Source organism: Macaca nemestrina, chromosome 1, assembly GCF_043159975.1.
Source record: "Macaca nemestrina isolate mMacNem1 chromosome 1, mMacNem.hap1, whole genome shotgun sequence".
Taxonomy (NCBI): domain Eukaryota; kingdom Metazoa; phylum Chordata; class Mammalia; order Primates; family Cercopithecidae; genus Macaca; species Macaca nemestrina.
The window spans coordinates 139,514,261-139,536,262 of NC_092125.1; the positions used below are offsets into that span (position 1 = coordinate 139,514,261).

General features: G+C 45.5%; 1 protein-coding gene and 1 long non-coding RNA gene across 4 annotated transcripts in view; one reads left to right on the plus strand and one right to left on the minus strand.

Moving 5' to 3' along the window:
* Nucleotides 1-22,002, plus strand: part of LOC105485405 (BCAR3 adaptor protein, NSP family member) — a 289,503-nt gene that overhangs the window by 71,573 nt on the left and 195,928 nt on the right. The gene's annotated exons all lie outside the window — the stretch shown is intronic.
* The window catches only part of LOC139358121 (uncharacterized), a 28,627-nt gene continuing 13,073 nt past the window's right edge, over nucleotides 6,449-22,002 (minus strand). The window contains exons 2-3 of the long non-coding RNA XR_011612508.1: nucleotides 7,761-7,958; nucleotides 6,449-6,516 (exon numbers count right to left, since the gene is read on the minus strand). This is a non-coding gene — a long non-coding RNA (uncharacterized lncRNA). The remainder of the gene's footprint in view (nucleotides 6,517-7,760; nucleotides 7,959-22,002) is intronic.

Below are 22,002 nucleotides of genomic sequence, written 5' to 3' on the forward strand. Positions count from 1 at the left end.
TATTTTTCATTAGGCAAGAAAGGAATTTTTCAAAACTGCTTTTATTATAAAAATCCTATGTACATACAGAGTCAAAAAGAAAATTCAAAAAGTGCAGAAAAATTAAGTGGTTCTATTTCCTAGAGTGTTCACTGCTTCAAGTTTCTTGTGAATTGCTCCAGACATTTTTTCTAAGCATATACAAAAATAAGCATGATTTGGACCTTACTGTAAGCCTAAGTATGTTTGCAACTTTACTTTTTTCCACCCAGCAATGTATCTTAGAGACATTTTCATAGCAGCAAATATACATCCTCCTCTGTTTTATTCCATTATGTGGAAAATTGTATTTATTTCAAATTGGTCCCTGAATGGCAGGCACTTTTTTTTCCAGTGATTTCCTCTTAGAGATAATGCTGCCATGTACCTTCTTGAAAACATATAGAAAATGAATTTTTAAAAAAATATGCATCTCTTAAGAAAGCCCTTCCTTTATCCTTCCAGTTCAGGACAGGAAGCGCCCTATGATAAGAAGCAAGCACACAACAAACCTCCTGGACCTGTCCACATCACCCTGTGATTCACCAGACACGCAAGCACTGGGCAGGTAGAGGCTGGAGTGGTCAGGAGCATGCCTGGCTCCTGCTGCCTCTCTGTGGAGAGCACCTCTGTGCCTCTCCAAGAGCACCCGTGGCCAAAAGCACACAGCTGCCCCCAGGCTGAGGGTGCTTGATACACCCCTGAATCCCCTCTTGTATGATGCCCAAGCCCAGGAGAGATAAAAGCATCAGCACCATGAGATTCACCTGCCTCCGGTCGTTAGCTAAGTTCACAGGCACTGGCGTTGAAAGATTCTAGGACTGAGGGATGTTAAACTCAATTAAATTTACCTGGACGCAGCAATTGCTCAGCTGGTGATGTGTCCAAGTTAAGAAGCTAAAATGCTAATGTGTAGCACCAGTGCCTCTGATGGCTTAGCGGCTTCTCTGAAAGTGGGTAACCAGAGTAAGCTTTTATTTTAGCTTACTTTTTAGTTTACTCTATTTTGTTTAAAAATGTGGTTTGTGTTTAATCCTCTGGAAGTCCTCTGTGTCAGCAAGGCTTTTCTTTCCTGCTGTGTGAGACTTTATACAAGACATCTCTTGCCAGATTTTGGAATTCCCTGGCAAGGAAGAGAGGCAATTTGAGTAACCTGGCCACAGACAAATACATTTCACTTCAACAAAGCTTTTCAGATGTCATTGAAGATGTGTGAGAAACCAGATAGAAAGCTATAGAAAGTGCTCTTTGAAAAAGTATTCCCTCATTGACTGCTTAATGAAGCTCTTGCCATCCAATCTTCTGAATGGGATAGATAACTTTGGGCCGTTGCTTTGCCAAGGAGAGGTTTGTTAGACCATAGGGACAGGGCTTGGGTGATGGTCAACTGTCTCAGAACAGGCTATGTGGGGCCTCCTTTACAGGTTGGACAATAAGTATCAGGGCTAGGGTCAAAACGTACATAATTTGGTTTGCTTGTCTTTCTTTCTTTTCTTTTCTTTTTTTTTTTGAAACGGAGTCTCGCTCTGTTGACCAGGCTGGAGTGCAGTGGTGCAATCTCGGCTCACTGCAACCTCCGCCTCCTGGGTTCAAGTGATTCACCTGCCTCAGACTCCTGAGTGGCTGGGACTCAGGTGCATGCCACCACACTACTTTTTGTATTTTTTAGCCCAGCTAATTTTGGTATTTTTAGTAGAGGCAGGGTTTCACCATGTTGGCCAGGATGATCTCAATCTCCTGACCTCCTCATCCACCCACCTCGGCCTCCTAAAGTGGTGGAATTACAGGCATGAACCACTGTGCCCGGCCGCTTGTCCTTTTTTAAATAATGCTCATGTGCCTGTTTGAAAAGTCTATGCAGGCTTACGTAGTCTCTCCCTGAAGAGTGTATTTTGGAGTTACTCCTGATTGCTGTTAGCTTCCTTTGTGAAACGTGGCCGATTGATAGTTATTGGAAGAAAAGCATATGGTTACTTTAAAGGGACCAACAAAGTTTTTGATCATCTGACAACTTTGATGTTTCAGTAACAGCATTTGGCTTACAAATAAGGCTACTCAGAAATCACCGTTTTAGCGGGACTTGAGGAGGGGATTCAAGTGGGCAATAGAGAAGGAGTTGAGTGGAAGTCCTATGAGGCCAACACAAGAGATGTAGGATGAGCTGGCTAGAAGGAGAAGGCTGTTCTGTTTTTCATATATATATATATAATATTTATATATAAATATTATATATATATTATATATAAAAAAATATATATTTATATATAATATATATATATATAAAATAAGCATTAATATCAAGAAAACAAAAGAAAAAAGAGCTAATGGAGGTGCGGTGGCTGGGGTGGGGGAATGGACTAACCTAAGAGGTACTGGTCAGGCTGGGACAGAGCTTTGGACACAGTTCACTGCTGATTCCCAGCACCATGTGGAAATCCAGTCCTAGACTTTATAGGCACTGGGCACTGGCTGATTGTGCAACTGGAGCCTGGTCCACGACTTTCATGAGCAGGGGCCAGTCACCAGGTTTCATGGGGTTATGGAAATAAATCCTGACCAGAAATCAAGTGGATTAGGTCCCAGGAGACAGACAGTGATTCTTAGGAAATCATCCAGGGAAGCTTTCTGTCTGCCCCCATCCCCTTCCCACCTGCACAGGGGTGTCCCATTTCCTGTCCAGTCTCCCTAAACAGCATTTATGTTCTGAACTAGTTCAGCTCGATAGAGAAGCTTTTGTTAAGCATTCATTAGCTTGTAAGATATTTTTTTCATCTATGAAATTCCCTCAAGTCTTTTGATATTGTCAAGTGCCACAATGATTAGTTTGAACAACTGTGACTTTCAGCTGCCTGAAGACTTGTTATGCCATCCCTGTGGATTGTAGATTCAAACTCAGGCATCTTTTAGTCAACAGGAGGAAACATGAGAAAGGGATGTAGGGTCCTCTCTCCCTGCCTTTGGGGTCTGTAAGCTACAACCTGTTTTTCCTACTAACCTATCAATCTTCTAGTCAATCTTGATTCTAGTTCCTGTAAACAGATCAATTTCCTAGAGAGATAGAATACCAGGGTGCCTGGTTTAGGAGTCAGAAAATCTGGGTTCAGTATTGTCCCTACCACCAATGACTATCCATGGCCCTTCAGCAAATCTTTCAGTATTTCCCCTTAAGTAAAAAAGAAGAAGTTGATGGCCGTGTGTGGTGGCTCACACCTGTAGTCCCAGCACTTTGGGAGGCTGAGGTGGGCGGATCAAGAGGTCAAGAGATCAAGACCATCCTGGTCAACATGGTGAAACCCCATCTCTACTGAAAATACAAAAACTAGCTGGGCATGGTGGCGCATGCCTGTAGTCCCAGCTACTCAGGAGGCTGAGGGTAGGAGAATTGCTTGAACCTGGCAGGCGAAGGTGGCAGTGAGCCGAGATAGCGCTGCTGCACTCCAGCATGAGCGACAGAGTGAGACTCCATCTCAAAAAAAAAAAAAAAAAGTTGGATCAAGATGCACAAAGATTTCAATAGCCCAAAAGGAAGAGCTGAAACTAACAAGATTATATTTAAAACAGTTAGTTGCGGAGATAGATGCTGGGAAAGAGCTAACATTGCTATTCCTGTAGAAAGGCTCTGTTGCCCAGAGCTGAATGTGAACCAAGAGTGAGCTATGGCTGCTGGTATAGCTCACCATCACTGGCAGCATTGCTAGAAGCTAGGAGGTTAGAGGCCTGCTTTACTGTGCCCTGGTCTGGCCATGGCATGTCCTGCCCCCAGTCTCACATTTGCCTCCAATCCTCTCTCCAACTTGTAGTCAGTGATTTTTCTTAAAATCCAAATTTGATTGTGTCACTCCCCTGCTTAAAAGCCTTCAGTGGCTCTCCATTGCCCTCAGCATAGAATCTCATACAATGTCCCTTGTGATTTGGCCCCTGCTGACATCTCCAGACTATCTCTTGTACTCCACTGATCCATGACCCTCACCTCTGATGAGGCTAGAACAAATCATATTTCACTTGTTCCCTTTGAAATGCCTAGCCTTCCATTGCCATTATGAGAGGCGTAATAACTCACCTTCATGCCAAGGGCTGCCAGGAGGAAGTGGGATATTATTTGCTCTGGCTGCAGCAGAGGGCGCAAATAGTATCTCTGGTGGGAGGGAGATGGATATGGTGCAATCTTAGAAGCAGCTTTGGAAAATGCTATGATGTGCTATATTTGGGTACATTTGGTAGAGGAAGGGTGTGCTGTGGAGAAGGGATGGCTTCCTGGTGACCCAAGGAGCGACCTGGCCCTAAAAGACCTCAGCACCATCTCAGGAATGTGGTTGGAAGGATTATTGTGTTGAGTGAGGTGTTCATATAGATAAAATATTAAAGATCCTGCAGAATATGGATTCTAAGATCTGCAGGTCCCTGACAGCTCTAAAACACCACACAATTTAGAAAACGAAACAGACATTCTAACTTACGACTTATTTTCCTTAGCAGCTTCTGGGTATTTACCTATTCCAAATCTGCCCTTGATGCCTGGTTCACTTCATTGTTCCACTGGGAAAGGAAAAAGGGACATAGAAACGTTATATAACTTGTTGTAGTTTTTGCAGGTAGCAATAAGAGGCAGAATCTTAATAGGAAACAGAACTCTCAGTTCCTAGGCACTAAAGCAGATGCTTTTCCAGGTCCCTGATGACTTCACGTGCCAAGTTGCCCTATGTCGTGTCTCTTACCATTTTGCCTGAATTCTATGTATAAAGTTCAAGAACACAACTCTGACAGGGTGACTGTGGGTATGGGTTCTGGAATTAGATTGCCTGTGTGACCTCAGAAAAAGTCACTTAATTTTGCTGTTTCTCCTATTTCAGCTTATCTTAGTTTCCTCATCTTTCCATTTCTCCATCTATAAAATGGATATGATAATGGAATTAACCTTGTAGGGTTGTTATAGGGATAAAATGAGAACACAGTACATGGGTATAGTAAATGCTTAATAAACATTAGCTGGTATTATTAGTACTGGACAAGGACTGGATTGGAAATAAAGATAATTGATTTATCATTCCCTTGTGAAAAGTATAGTACAGTGGTCTTCAGACTATTTTCTGTGTAGCCTCAGAAGTTCCTCAGAGCTTCCACTGAGAGCCTGGACTGGGTTTAATGGGTGAGAGATGACACCACTGACATAGATGAAATAAACGGAGTGGGAGTATGCACCAAAATGGTGCTCCTGTGCTGCTGTCTGTGGTCCTGAAATATAATTTGTTAGTAGGACCTAGTTAATTCTCTAGAAAACTGGTAGGTACTCTATTGCCCCATGCCTTTCCTCCCTTCTCAATAACTCCTTGCCTATGACCAGTTCTCCCACCAACTACTATTTGGATAAATTGTTGATAACCTATTGAAGCATTAGTTTCCTTATATTTTAATATAGGTATTTTCTACACACTCCCTCTGTATGTTCATGGGGATGCTCCCAGGTTATGTGCCATCCTATATATATAAACTCCTCCCTCAATGCCTGCCTGAGGGACATAGTCAGAAAGGGGCAACATACTGGCAACAAAATACGTTTGCCTCTGAGCTCCCTCCTAGTAGAGTCACTGGAACCCCAAGCCCACTGAAGGCATAGCCCAGTTTCTACCTGCAGAGTCCCAGGGGGCCCACACAGATTTTTAGCAATCATTCAAGTTTTTCTGAGGCCAGGATCGGGATCAGAGCAGAGGCATTCTCTGCACTGTCTCCTGGTGGCCTACGTGAGCTGTCATTGCCTCTGCCATTACTGATGCTATACCTCCTTTCTGGTAGTCCTTATGGTGGGGACAGGGCAGGGCACTCCCCCAGCAGGGTCACAGCTCTTCCGTTAGATGCCTCGAAGTATTCTCTTGCTGTTTCAACTTTAAATCTTCTCAACCAAGGACTTGGGATTGATTTCCAGTGGCGTCTGGGCCAAGTGACAGTTGAGCCACCTTCTGTCCCTGACTATCTTGCTGAAAAGCCTTTCCCCTTTCTGTCTCATAAGCCCAGACAGTGCAATCCATCACTGTCCCAGGATAAAGTCCAGCCTCCACTGGGCCTTCCCCAGGGAAGACAGAGGGGATGCGCTGCTTTTGTCCTCTTTCTTGACGTCAGGGTTTTTATCTCACATCCTGCAGCTCAGCTTCATTCCCAACACCCTCATCAAATAACTCTCCTGGTGGCCCACAAGTGGGTCTCCTAAGGGCATCCTGTCAACTGGGCTCCCTCTGGGATCCCCAATCCAAGATATGAAAGTTCTGCACCAGAGGAGTTCTCCACATTGATAGAGTGTTATTATGAGGAAAGAGTTGGAAAAAATTTTCCTTTCCATAGATTCACAGAGCAGAAAAACACTCTTGGTGTTGATTTGGCCCATCTTTCTGGCTCCAAGCGGGGTTAAACTCAAACAATGAATCTTTTTTTTTTTTTTTTTTTTTTTTTCTCCTAGTGGCCACACAAATTCTCTGGTGGTGCAATTTGAGTCCTTTGCCTGTTGTTCTGTCCTCAAGGGGAATCAGAGAGAAGATCATAGTCTCTTTAAGTATTTCCATCACATTGCATTTCTCTCTGGCTGAGTTCTTCTCCACCCCCCTCCTTCACACACACACACACACACACACACACACACATTCCTACCCACACATTTAGTCCTAAACTATAATCACCTGTGTCCGACTTGGCTCTTGGAAGTGAAGAGGGAGCCCTGTGTTTGCAATAGCACGAGCATATTTTCCCCAAGAGCTGCTTATGCAGCAATACAGAAATTCCCACTGCTCTGCCTTTTAATTAGTTCAGGGAGTTGCAGCCTAACGGTGTGGGTGTGCTTGCCAGCTGTGCTTTTCGGGAAGTTGTATGTCTGCTGCTCCTTCTCTCTCCTCCCCAGGGTTGGGAAATTATAGACCCTGCTCTCTTTACCCTGTAGAACCCCAGATGCTCTAGGGCCTTTTCCGGCCAGTGCTCAAAGGCCCTTGGGAACAAAGGCGGCAACACTCAGATCTCAGGTCTTGAAACCTGCTGTCCTTGAGCAGGGTGGCAGAGATGACCTTTGAACTAAAGGGATTATTTTCATCTGTGACTATTCAGTCCCCTCAGGTTACCTACCGTGGAATCAGTGCTTGCTGGGGACCAGAAGAGGGATTTTATGGCTTGAGGGGTACCTGCATCTCTCCCAGGCAGCGCCTTGTTTGTTCTACAGGCTGCCAGATACCTTATCTCCATGAAATGAGAGGCCTCCAGCATCCCCTCCTGCCCCACTTCCTGCAGTATCTCTACTTCCCCACATGGGCCCTGGGCTGGCTGCATGGCTGAAATTAAATCTCTCATCGCTGCTGTCTTTTTAATTAAACTTTTTTCTCCTTCATATTTTGTTTGTGCATTCTCCCTCTGGGTGGTCACATCACACTCCCGGCTCCAGTTTTAAGTTCTCCTGGTTACCAAGATTCAGCACATCCCCCTCCTTCAAAGGGTGAGTGATAGTGTTTTTCCTGGCATCCTCCCACAGACACTTTTCCAGCTCAGCTGCGCGGCTAGTGCCTGTCTGATTTTCCCAAATGGGTGGTGTAGGTTTCTACCACACAATTTGAACTCAAACCCATCAGGGCACAATTTTCTTTCTTCACTTATCTCAACCTTGGGCATGGATTCTACTGTTCGTTGCTTCCTATTTATATACCTGCTTTTTGTTGGGCTGTTGTACACACACACACACACACACACACACACACACACACACACTCACTCACTTAGTCTTTTGAGCAGAGCTTCTGCCAGCCTTCCTCCTTGGCACTTGGCTTCTCTGGCACAACATCTCTCTGCAAATGGGGTGATTCGTTGCTGCTCTGGCCATTGACTCTAATCCGACAGACCTGCACATAGCCACTTGCTTGCCACGTAGTCCCAGCACATCACATTGATTTTCACCAAGTGTACCTCGGCAAAGCCTGAAGACAGGTACCAGCCTTGTTATGTTCATATTTTTCAAGGCCTAGACTAAGGCAGAGCACAAACCAAGAGGCTCAGAACTCTTTGATAAATGATGTTTTCCACGACTAAAAATATATGCTTTTGTAACCCCTATCTAGTTTCAGAGGATCTGCCTAATTGAAATGTTGTCTTGGATGCTATATTTATTTTTCAAAATAGCAAAGTAAATTAAACTGTTATTTTCATTTAACCCATTTCCTGTTTGCCCCGAGAATACTCTTGCTTCTAATCATAATGTAACATCACATATATTTCTGTTACATTAGGATTAGAGACAAGTTCTGCTTAGAAATAACTCCAAGAATAGTTTTTATATTTTATTTTCATACCGAAAATCAGATTTCCTTCAGCCTCAAAGAGCATGTTTATGTAAAATTGCTGACAGTGAGTTGCACTTTTCTTTTCTTTTTTTTTTTTTTTTTTTTTTTTTGAGACGGAGTCTTGCTCTGTCGCCCAGGCTGGGGTGCAGTGGCCGGATCTCAGCTCACTGCAAGCTCCACCTCCCGGGTTTACGCCATTCTCCTGCCTCAGCCTCCTGAGTAGCTGGGACTACAGGCGCCCGCCACCTCGCCTGGCTAGTTTTTTGTATTTTTTAGTAGAGACGGGGTTTCACCGTGTTAGCCAGGATGGTCTCGATCTCCTGACCTCGTGATCCACCCGTCTCGGCCTCCCAAAGTGCTGGGATTACAGGCTTGAGCCACCGCGCCCGGCCTGCACTTTTATTTTCTAAATAGGAAATGGGTTAATTTTCAAAAGGCGTAATACATTTGTATGATTTGAAACACAAAAAGTATAAACTTTTTTTTTGGGGGGTCAGGGTCTTACTCTCACACAGGCTGGAGTGCAGTGGTGTGATCATGACTCACTGCAGCCTCAACTTCCCAGGCTCAAGTGATCCTCACACTTCAGTCTCCCAAGTAACTGAGACTACAGGCACATGACACCATACCTGGCTAATCTTTGTATTTTTTGTAGAGATGGAATTTCAACATGTTGGCCAGACTGGTCTGGAACTCCTGTGCTCAAGTGATTGCCTACCTCGGCCTCCCAAAGTGCTGGGATTACAAGCATGAGCCATTCTACCCAGCCAAAAAGTATAAATACTCTTAGACAGCAAAAATGCTTTCTCCCAGTCTTGTTCCCTTCTGCCCAGTTCCCACCCTGCCTAGGTAACTGCTGTTCTTGGCTTCTTGTGTTTAACATGGATCTTGATAGTCTCGTACCAGATTCAAAAATCAGTCAACTACCTCAAAAACAATGACATACTGGCTACTTAAATAGAAAAGGAGGCTTCTTTTTTTTTTTTTTTTTTTTTCGCTCTGTCACACATTTGTCGCTTAGGATTGAATTAACTGCCCTGTTCCCCACCCTGAGAGCTATATAAATTCTATCCTAAACTTTTTCTGTTTCTGACAGTCTACAACGTAGCCTTTGTTGCACTATGAATTTTTATCTCAGCCATCTTTGTCTAAGTTTCTTTGTTTCAATGTCTTGAAGCTTAAAGCAGATTCCATTACTTGGAAGCTTAGTGAATTGGCCCCAGTTAATCAGATAAGCACTAAATAAATTCCCTGGAAACCTCCAACAGATAGACTTTAAAAGATCCAGCACAATCGGTTTATCCTGACAAGATTACAGCTGTGATACAGTGAAGACGGAGGAGACTCTGGTTATCTGAATAACTTGAAGTGGACTCTAAGGAAGAGGAAGGCATCAGGAGTGTGGACAGGCAGCCATGTTCAGGCTCAGGCTGGATGTGTGCTGTGGCCAGTACTGACTCTGGATAGCGACCAGGCAAACCAGGCAACAAGAGCCCAGCATTCCTGCAGTCAGAAAGAAAATTCACCTGGGAAGAGGGACCTTTAGAGAGCTCTGGCTGCCCACTTCCTGGGCGCTCTTGCCTCTCAGGCTGGAGGAAGGACCCCGGTAGCTCAGTCATGGTCAGCACCGTCTCCAAGACTGCCCCAAACACATGCACACTTAGTGTCACCTAATGCATTTGTCCCAAGTCATCACTTCTCTACAAAGAGCTTTTAATGCACTGGCTCAGGTGGCTCTGGATGAGTCAGGAGGGGTCACCAATGTGGTTTCCTCTGAGGAAACTCTCCACAGGTTCGTTCTGTAAACTAACTATCCCACACATCTCTGTGACCTGCCACCACATTTAAAGATGTTGGTCAAACTCATGGAAGCAGAGTAGCATGGTGGTTGCCAGCGATTGGCAAAAGGGGAAAGGGGAGATGATGGTCAAAGGGTGCAAAGTTTCCATTACACAAGACAAATTCTGGAGATCTACTATACAGCATAGTGCCTGTAGCTTTGAATATTATATTGTATACTTTAAATTTGTAGGCTGAGAGCAGTGGCTCATGCCTGTAATCCCAGCACTTAGGGAGGCCAAGGTGGGTGGATCACAAGGTCAGGAGTTTGAGACCAGCCCAGCCAATATGGTGAAACCCTGTTTCTACTAAAAATACAAAAATTAGCTGGGCATGGTAGCGGGTGCCTATAGTCCCAGCTACTCAGGAGGCTGAGGCAGGAGAACCCTTGAACCTGGGAGGCAGAGGTTGCAGTGAGCCAAGATCACGCAACTGCACTGCAGCCTGTGCGACAGCAAGACTCTGTCAAAAAAAAAAAAAAAAAAAAAATTTGCTAAAAAGGTAGACCTTATGTTAAGTGTTCTTACCATACACACAAAAATAATGATAATAAAGGGAGTGGGAGGAAACTTTGAGAGGTGATGGATGGCCTTGGTGGATGGTGTCAATGGTTTCACAGGTGATATCTACAGATTCATCAGGTTGTATACATTAACTATGTCCAGCTTTCTACCTGTCAATCATATCTCAGTAGAGTGGTTTAAAGAAAAGAGATGCTGACTGGTGATCCTAGAGATGGCCCCAGGTCCCACAAGATCCAGAATAACCAAGACCAGGGAAGTGTGCTGTAGTCTCAGTCGGTAGTATTAATATTAGCATTTGATTGTGAGGCTATGAAAACTGACCATTCTTATACAGTGAGTGTGGTTTCTATGGTAACACCACATTAAATATTTATTAAGAAAATGTTACTCCCAAGCCATACCTAGTAGTAGTGGTTATTGTACACAGCACTGGAGACATACAAAGGGAAAGCAAGTACTTTCTTTGGGTAAACCCCTTGGTCTTTAATTAGGAGTTGGGAGGAAAATACAGGGTCCTGGCTATGAGCTGTGCCCACCTTAGCTGCCTCCCCTAGGAGTAGCCCCCAGGATGTCCACTGAAGCTCATCCTGACCTTGGGAATATCTTCTGATCTCTGAGCAGTGGAGCTCAATCCTTGGGGCTGCCTGGCATAAGAGCGAGTTCCCACTTGAACAGGAGATGCAAACACACATATGTGCTACAGTGGGGCAGACACCTTCCCCCAGGACTGTGGATGTGGCCCAGGGTAGACTGGGCAAGAGGATACCTCTGGACCCAGACTCCCACTTAGGAGGCAGAAGTGCTCAATCAAGGGCATAGACAGAGACCAAAGGAGAGCTGGAGACTAAAATTGAAGAGAGGAAGCATTCTGACCAGGTCCCCCACACTGAAGAACCCAGGTAAGTGTGGAAGCCCAGGTGAAAGGCAAGGACTCTGGGCACCCTGGGCACTGAGGAGAGGAGCAGGAGGGGCAGGCTTGGTATCATGGGGAGCCAGGTCTCCTGGTAGCGATGTGGGGATGGGCCAGAGCAGAGGCATGCAGGTGTAAGACTGTGGCAGCAATTCAGGAAGAGAGTGGTGATAGCCGCAGCAGAGATGGGACCATGAGAGGCAGGAGATGGAGGCCACAGATATCACAAGGGTAGACTCTGTAGGGCTTGGTGCCTAGGCTGAAGTGGGAGAGGGGAGGGAGGTCTCAGATCATGCCCATGTTCCTGGCTTGGCTGATGTGATGAATGGCGGTGTCAGTCAGAGATTGGGACATGGAGGAAGGGTTCAGTCTGTGGAGAAAGAGGATCAAGGAGGCCTAAGAATGGCTTAATGGGAGGGGCTTATGGGACATCCATATTCCCAAAACATCCTCATAGGAAGGAATGAGAAGAGATGGGCCCCCTGGAAGTGTGAGATGATGGAGAAGCACAGACACACAGACCCAGGCAGCAGGGTGGGGTGTTTTGGTGGAGGAGGGCAGGGGCTGTGATGAGTCAAATCTACTGTGGCAAGTAGGAGACAGGGGCCTGTCTGGAAATGACAGCAGCCTTCAGTTCTGCCTTAAGACTTCCATTGGTGGGCAAAGAAATAAATGTGGGCTTTCAACAGCACTTTCCGGATCTACATGTGATCAGGTGGATGGGTGTGTGAGGTCCAAGGTACTCCATCCTTGACGAGCAGTCATGGAGGGTGACAGAGCTGGATCCCATCAGTGGTGTGCTGGAGTCAGCTCCTGCCAGCTCAGCTCACAGACTGATTGTGCACATCTCTTCCCATCTCTGCATTCAGTGACATCATATTCATAGCTTGAAATCAGCCATGATGGGAGCATTTACACCATGGAGGTTGGCAAATGCTGCAAGTCAGGACTTTATTTTCCAGAAAGCCAATGTTAAATATTCACTGGCACACCACTGGGGTGGAAGGGGGAGCAAAGTTGCATGTGGGCAAGTGAAAATGGATGAGTCTGGAGACAGAGGTGGGCAGGAGCCAGAAAAATGAGCTAAGAAGACTGGAGAACAATTGAGAAGCAGTATGATTACAGTGCATTGCTTGAGAGTGAGGAATTTAAAGCCTGGAGGCTTGAGTTCACATTCTGGCTCTGTCACTAATTGTATGACCTTGGCCAGGTTACTTAACCTCTCTTGGCCTCAGTTTTTTCCTTTATGAAATGGGAGAAATAATGCCTACTTCATGAGGTTACTATGAGATTTCAACACATTTTGCATGTAAGCACTTAGAACAGAACCTAGCATGCAGTAAGCATTCAACAATAAGTGTTAGCAGGCTGGGTGCAGTGCTGACGCCTGTAATCCCAACACTTTGGGAGGCCGAGGCAGGAGGATCATGTGAGGCAAGCAGTTCAAGACCAGCCTGGGCACATGTGAGACCCCAACTCTACACAACATTTAAAAATTAGCCGTGTGTGGTGATGTGCACCTGTAATCCTAGCTAATCTGGAGGCTGAGGTGGGAGGATTGCCTAAGCCTGGGAGTTTGAGGTTACAGTGAGCTGTTTTCATGCTACCACACTTGTAGCAGAGCAAGACCCTGTCTCAAAAAACAAAACAGAAAAACAGTGTTGGCTATGTAGATCATGACATGATTGTATTTGTCTTTTGGAATGAACCCCACAGTATAGAGAATACATTGAAAGAGGCAAGAGAGAAGGCAGGAAGAGCAGGCAAGGAGCAATCATTAGACAAGACATGGGGGAGCCTAAGCTAAGGCAGAGAGAAGAGAGGAGATTTGAAGGAGCTTGAGGTGGAATGGAGGGGACTGGGAGATTTATTGACTATGATTCAAGAAGGAGAGAGGGAGAGTGGGTAACGTGACTAGAAGAGGCTTTGGGAAAGAGGCTGGGATCAGGCTGGAGTTTGAAGGGCTATCTTTGCAGAGAAGAGGGAGGAGGAAGCAATATGGGAGGAGAACAAGTGTTTTTCAGAGAGTATTGGGGTTGGGGATGGAGTACCTGGTAGGGCGTGACAATGATTGGTGGGTTCAGGGGTGAAGGGTGTCATTTCAGCAGAGGAGCATGAGTCCATAGCACAGTCAGGTCCCTCTGTGGCCTGGCCTGCCTTTGCCTGGCTCTGGGTCTTAGCCAGGTGTGGCCATCAGCACACATCCTCCTGCTGCCCTTGCTAACTTGTCTGCATCCACTGCTGCTGCCACTGGGTGTACACGAGCTCTCAGCAGGATGGTTCCAAGTTCTGACCCAATTCTGTGGTCAGCATGATGGGGAGCCTTGCTTGACAGTTTTGTCTGCCATGTATGTGGATGGTGCACAGAGCAGAGCTGGGGACAGTGACCTTTCAGGGGTCTGTTGGTGTGAGTTGATGTGTGTGGAGGCTTTCACTTCTTAGCAAAGGAGGTGGAAAGATCTCTTGCTTGTTAACTGTGCATCATGAAAGTGAGAGAAGGACAATGGACGAGTGAGATGTGTCTGTCTTCAGCCTGGTCCCTGGTGCTGCTGTTTTAGGCCCCTATGGAGAGAGAGCTTGGAGGAAAAAGTTTAAAGAGCTATTTTCTTTTTTTTTTTTTTTTTTTTTTGAGACAGAGTCTCGCTCTGTCGCCCAGGCTGGAGTGCAGTGGCCGGGTCTCAGCTCACTGCAAGCTCCGCCTCCCAGGTTCACGCCATTCTCCTGCCTCAGCCTCCGGAGTAGCTGGGACTACAGGCGCCCGTCACCTCGCCCGGCTAGTTTTTTGTATTTTTAGTAGAGACGGGGTTTCACCATGTTAGCCAGGATGGTCTCGATCTCCTGACCTTGTGATCCGCCCTTCTCGGCCTCCCAAAGTGCTGGGATTACAGGCTTGAGCCACCGCGCCCGGCCAAAGAGCTATTTTCATGAGGGACTTTGTGATACTTAGAGCACATATTCTACTTCTGTGGGACCCTGGTGACAAGATGTGGCACAGAGCCAGGGAGAAAACCATGATCCCAACTCTTGCAGGAAGTCAGCACTGTGGGCCTGCATGCTGGTGCTCTTATAAACCCTGACAGCCCAGACAGCAGTATGGTACCCTCAAGTGGCTTCTTGGGTGAAGGTATCAATGAGAGAAAACTGGAAGGGGACAGGAATAGCAGGGAGGATGCTATTGATGTAATCATTGGACTGGCTCATGGGCATGTAGGCAAGTGGGATAAGAACATCATCTTTGTGTTACTGAATTTCTTTGGAATTAAACAGGATCCACAGGAAGGTGGCCTGGGGATGTTCAGATTACCCATGAAAGTGAAACATTAGAAGACCACATTCGTGCTGGCTTGGCTGACTTGAGCTGGGGGGTTTGCCGTGGCTGCCCCAGCTGGGTTGGCTGAGGGCATACAGTAACTGCAGGGCTGGGTGCTCTCAAGGTAGTTCATCTGTCTCCAAGCCTGTCTGGGTCACCACTTACACTTGCTCTTATGGTGAAAACAGAGAAAATACCTCAGCCAAAGACCAGCCTGTGATTTCAGCAGGTCCAGGGTGGCCCCTGCCTGAGCTGGAGTGTCCTTTGGTGATAGGATGGCACTTACTAAGGTGTTAGGAATTAATCTCAGTGGGGAAGGGCTGGGTGAATTGCGGAAGCAGGGTTGGAACTTCAGCATCAGGAGGCCAGACCTCCTCTCTGAGCAGGTCTACACTGGTTGTGTTCACTGGTTCCAACTTTGTAAAGACAAAGCTGGCTCAGGACACTGGGGTCAACAGAAATAGGTGGAAACTGCTGTGGAGATTTACTGAAGCTCCACACCCCCTGTCATCTCAGCCTTGCGTCTCTGCTGGGGGCAGACTCCTGCCACCAGCTCTGTCCCAGCAGGATTCTACTCCACATGCCTAAAATCATCTCCTTGACTCTAAATTCCTTCTTTCCATATTTGTGTTAATGCTCCCAGCATAGAACCACAGTAGTTATCATTTCTGAGTGTCCTACATGCTGTCCCATCTCACTCCTTCCAACAAGAGTGGCTTATTTTTCCTTTTAGGTCCCACTGTCTACAACGGGTGGACCATCAGTCACATGCCTTGCTCCTCTCTGGCTTCAAAGGTGCCATGAAATGGAAATCTGGTCAATCAGAGACCTCAATTCCTTGGGCCACAGTGATAGGTCCAGGGATGAACTCCTGACCAAGGCCTGGCCAATCAGAGTCTTTCTTAGGACCTTTCTACCAGAGGTCATGGGAAAGCTCACCTGTGTTTGCTGGGAGATGAGTCTGGGGCTGCCTAAAACACTTGCCTGCGCACAGAAAGAGCCTAGTTGTGAGTGGAGCTGTGCCTGCAGCAAGAAGTTTCCTTACACTTCCTAGTGACATGGCTAATACATTCTTTCTTTTTTTTTTCTTCTTTTTTTTTTTTTTTTTAGCTAATTTATATAGGGTTTTACCATTTGCAACTAAATCTAATGCAGCCACAACAGCATCCAAATTTGATTTCTCAAACTTATCTTTATTTTATTAGTCTCCATAATGCCTCTCATATCTGTCCCTTCCTTTTCATCCTCACTGGAGTGAGTAAAGCACCTGCTACCATGCTTCATCATACTTTATACCTGGAAGACACCCTCCTGCTCCCCATTTCTCATTGAGTCTCACCCAAAGTCAGACCTTTATCACCTTATAAGCTGGATTATTGCTGAGACCCCATTGAAAATCATGAAAGATCAAAGTCTAATACCTTAATTCCTAGTGCAAGACTTCCTTTGATTCTAATCTTTCTTTTCAACCCTCCTTTTCCCCATTTGTCTCTTAGATGACCTCTCTGAATGGTTAGCCTGAAAACTCCAGAAATGCCTTTTTTTTATTTCTGTGGGCCACATTTATTCATTTATTCACCATGGCCTTTTGTATGCCAGGCACTTGCTGGGTCTCTGCCTGGAACACCTGCTTTTTTATCTGAATCCTGTTCCTGCTTTCACACCTAGTTTATGTTACCCTTCCTCCAGCAAGCTTTCCCTGACCTACTGACCCACTCACTGGATAGGTCCAGTTTATCCCTGGACCTTTCACTGTGACCCAAGGAATGGAGATCTCTGATTGACCAAATTTCCATTTCTTGCCACCTTTGAGACCAGAGAGGAGCAAGGCATGTGACTGATGGTCCACGTGGACCATGGTAGACAGTGGGACCTAAAAGGAAAAATGAGCCACTGATCTGTTCCAGCCCTGGACCTCGGCAGCACCTCCTGTGTGGCTTTCTGGTGTGCTCACAGCAGCTCATCAGGCTATCATTTTCTCTTTCTTATGTGTACTTATCTTCTCCTTCCAAATAACGCAAGGGCAGGTGTGTTCCTTCTCTCCCCTGAATCATTTAGTGTGGTGCTTGACACCTAGTGGGCTTTCTAGCAATGTTTGTCATTTGGTTATTTAAATGTTTGATTGATGCAGTTGGCATGAAAATGAAGAAAAAGCAGGAAACTTAAAAAACAAAAATTGCTTGTGAGGCCCCAGTGGCACTCTCTGCTCTACACACTCCTTCCCCTAGCACCCATAGAGGCCACTTGGTAACACACCCAGGTGCCACCTCTGGCGCTGTCTGGCAGACAGGCTTCCAGCCAAGAACTGCTCCTGCCTCTCCTGAATGCCCAGCTCATTGTGGAGCTGCAGTTACCCTTGGCCAGTGTTGCTTAGGAAATTAGCCAGACACTGGAGGGTTAAAAAACTTCTCTCTTTTTCGTGAAGGGTAGAGAAAGAGAGATCTTTCCTGTCTATACTGTGCTTGGCTTTCGGCGCCTTCCTGTTATCATAATGGTTCTTTGTTGGTGGCAAAAGCCTTTTCAGACCAGTGAGGCAATATTTCACCCTTGGTCACACTTTAAACCTTGTTGTCAGGGGCCAGCTAACTGTGCTGTAGGCTGTGGGTTGCATCAGCCTGTGTGTATGCTTGTGAGGTTAGTTTGGGGATAATGACTGGCTAGGGTTATACCTAATTTTGCATAATAGTGATGGGAGAGGGGTAACAGGGTGATAAGAGTTATACACCGAATGCTCTTGGCTAGGGAATGCAGGCCCAGAACGTTCCACCATTCCCTGGCATCTGGTCAACCACCCCCATGATGGCCTGAGAAAGGTTCACAGTGCAGACAGCCAGACTTTTCTCCTATTCGGTTCTCAAACAGCCTCTCCTCCATTGCCACCCTCTGTCCGTCCTCCCAAATGCAAGAGAAAAATAAAGATAGGTGGCAACGATGCCCAGTGGGGTGAACAGAGAGCAGAGAACCACACTGGACCTGATAAAGTGACTTGGTGAACGCTGATAGGCAGACATTGCTCCTAGCTTTGGTCAGTATTTCTCAGTTCCCAAGAACGTTTCTCAGCTATTCTCCTCATCCAGTGTCTATGAGTCTGCTATGCTTTAAAAATGATATACACTAGGAAGTGCAAAGCAGAGTAAGGTTAAAATCACCTTTGGGAATCTAGTGAAAGTGTCATAGATTTAGACCATCTTAGAACCGGCTCCCAATTAGGGGTGTTTTCCAGACCAACTCTTTGTCTGCACTGGGACTCTCCTCTTAGGCCTAAGCTGGTTGTCTGGACTCCATCTACAAGATAGCGGCCAGTTCTTCTTCATACTGGGTCTGCCCTGCAGCTTCCAGCTGACACTTGTTCTTTTCCAGCAAGCACTGGCAGGGCTCCCTGGAAACTCTTCTTTGTCCCCCCCGGCCCTGTATCCTCATGGATCAGGCCAAGGCATTGACCTAGAGCAGTGCAGACCAGAGGCCACAGCTTTATACTCCTCTTTCTCTGGTCTCTGACAGGAGCAAATGCTGGAGAGACTGCCCACATCTCCCTTATGAGCCAAGACACTCATCCTTCTAACTTCAGAAGTGCTGCCTGCTGATGGGTCCCTCCCTGGGAGTTGCCCTCAGCCAATGGGAGCTGCCTCCCAAAGGTTACATGCCTCAGGCACAAGTGGACGATGCAGCGGTACCAAGGGCTCCTCCTTTCCCTCCATTCAAGATATCTCCGAAGGGCCAACTTGGCTTCAGAGCTCCCTGTGTGATCAGCTGAGGCCTCTAGTACAATTGTGCACTACTCAACCCTGTGTCTGAGCCTCCTTCTCTCACTCCCTCATGGGTATTGTTCCCAAGATCAGCCACCAGGCCCCATGATTGTGTGCCCCTTTTGGAAGACCACTCCTCACTATAACAGAGGACAGGAGTGAAGAACGTCTTCCTCTTTGCATCTCAACATGGATTCCAGAGGCTAAACACACTAACCTGCCCATCAGACCTAGAACAGACCCCAACCAGCAGAGACTTTCCTATGTGGGAGCTGAGCTGGAACCGCAGCTAGTCAGGGGACATGCCTGCAGGTCCTCCCCAGCCCTCCCTGACTCCAAAGAGGCCAGTCCAGCTCAGCCTCTCTGCCTCTCCCATTCCAGGCAACTCTAGAAGCCTAGAGTGTAGATTTTGTAAGGCCAGGCACCCCCACATTTGGGGATAACCATTACATAGCACTTGGCACAGCAGCCATAGGAATGCCAGGGACTAGTCATCAAAGCCATGAGACTCTGAGTGCTGTTGGTGCCAAAAATCACTCTAACCCTTCCCAGAGGCTGCCCCTGGGCATTCCCTGGAGTGTTCCTTATGGAGCATGGACAATGAACACAGCCACACTTCTTTCCAAATGGAATATTGCCTCTTAGGAACTAACCAAGGCCCCTTCAGTTTCTGTTAAGGTTTTTGTTCAAAAGTAATTTTTAAAAATGTGTTTTATAACCATTTTAATTGAAATTAGAAAATTAGCATATATAATGACTTGCTTCATCAGCTTTTCCCCAACCTTTAAGAGATTACAGAGAATAGGAGAAATGAAATGCAAACTTTACAAGAACTTGTATAACATAAAGTGGTGCTGGGCTCTTCAGTTAGTCACCAGGGTGGTTCCTGGCATGAAGCACCAGCCATTCGTGTCCCATGCCAAGGAGGGCTCTGGACGACTTTGGGGTGGTGGGGTGTTGATTATTAGACCAGGGAGTGGTATTACAGAGATAGAATGGCTTGGGAAGGAGTTAAGAGTGAGCACTCCAATAACAGCCTTTGGGTGACCCTGGGCCAGCCATTGTTTTCTAAAAGAAGGGGAAACCAAGCCACCAAGAGCACTAACATACAAGGGGGAAAGAAAACAATTCTAGACCACGGCATGCAATTAAAGAGCAATTAAAGAGCAGCTTAGTTTGGTTCTTTTAGGTTATAGATCACTCTCAAATCCTGCTAATCAGTTCTGTGCATTTTGTCTGTGCTATTGGCAGTTATCCACAATCCACTGAAATAGTCAGAGGCTCTAGACAGGAGAGCCACAAAGCCTATGAAACTGGGGACATATTCTCCCTACTCTTACTTGTCAAGGTCAGGTGAACTTCAGTAACAAGCTGGCTCCTGCTGTGGGAATTCCCACTCTGTTTGGCTTGAGCCCTGGAGTCAGTGTGACTCCAGATAACCTTGAGATGGGACACAACAAAAACTTTAAATGACACAAAAGTCCCTGTCATCAGATATTATCTGAGATAATTTTAAGTGATTAAATGTTTCCTCCCTTTTGCATGCACGCACACACATGCGCACACACACACACACACACCACACATACTTCTTCACTCTATATCTTTTTATATATAGTCATGTGTAGCTTAATGATGGAGATACATTTGGAAAAATGCATTATTAGGTGATTTTATCGTTGTGCAAACATCATAAAGTGCACTTATACAAACCTAAATGGTATAACCAGCTGCATACCTCCGCTATAGGGTATAGCCTATTGTTCCCAGGCTGCAAACCTTTACAGCATGTTACCGTACTGAATACTGTAGGCAACTGTAATAGAATGTTAAGTATTTATGTATCTAAGCATGTCTGAACATAGAAAAGATATAGTAAAACTACAATATAAAGATTTAAAATGGTACACTTGTATAGGGCACTTACCATGAATGGAACTTGCAGGACTGTAAGTTGCTCTGGGTGAGTCAGTGAGTGAGTGGTGAGTGAATGTGAAGGCCTAGGACGTTACGGTACGCTACTGAGGACTTTATAAAGACTGTATACTCAGGCTACACTAAATTCATTTTAAAACTTTATTTTTCTTTCTTCAATAATACATTAACTTTTTAACTTTATAAATGTTTTGATTTTTTTTAACTTTTTGAATCTTTCATAATAACACTTAGCTTAACATACAAACACGTATAGCTGTGCAAAAATATTTTCTTTATATTCATATTTGGTAAGCTTTTATCTATTTTTAAATTTTTTTACTTTTAAAGTTTTTTTTGTTGTTGTTAAAAACTAAGACAAAAGCACACACGATTAGCCTCAGCCTAGGCAGGGTCAGGATCATCAGTATCACTGTGTTTCACCTCCACATCTTGTCCCACTGGAAGGTCTTCAAGGGCAACATACGTGGAGCTGTCCTCTCCTAGGATAACAGTGCCTTCTTCTAGAATACCTCCTGAAGCACCTGCCTGAGGCTGTTTTACAGTTAACTTTTTTTTTTAGTAGGGGTACACTCTAAAATAACATAAAATTATAGTATAATAAACACATAAACAAGTATAATAGTCATTTATTATCATTATCAATTATGATGTACTCTACATAATTGTATGTGCTAGGCTTCTCTATGACTGGCAGTGCAATAGGTTTGTTTACACCAGCATCACCGCAAACATGTGAGGAATGCACTGCACTGCGATGTTACCGCAGCCATGACATCACTAGACAACAGGAATTTTTCAGCTCCATTACAATCTTATGGGACCACTGTCATAGATGTGAGTCATCACTGACTGTATTTATGCATTTCTGATTCTTCATCTGCTCAATGGAGATAAAAAAGAAAGTCTGGCTCAGTTTCACCTCCGAGATATGTTGTATAGATCAAATCCTATTATGCAAGCTCTCCAGAAAGATGAAGTGCTGTAGAAATGGAAGGCATTTCCACCAAAAACCATAATTTCATCACTTGTTATCTGATTACTCTCTACCTTGCCCTTTGTGTTCAGGGAACAATGGAGGCCTGCGATTTAGAGTTAAACTCTCAGCGATCTCCGTGTTGACAACACCAAAGCTAGAAAGAGGAATCCGTAGGATGTGGGCATGGTTTTCCCGGAAGACTGACTGAGCAGTTCTGCAAATGTGTTTGCAAGTACAGGGCAGAATTTCATCCAGCCTTGGAACCTTGAGCCAAGACTCAGCATCAGCAAAGCCAAAAGTTTCATTTCTTCAACTGTGGGAGTGCTAGACCCACCCTTTAGATGGCCATTCAGTTTTAAGTTCAATAAGCATTTTGATTGAGAAATACTTTGCTGAGGGGTGAAAAGTCCTTGGCTTTGAAAGACAAATGATGAGCAG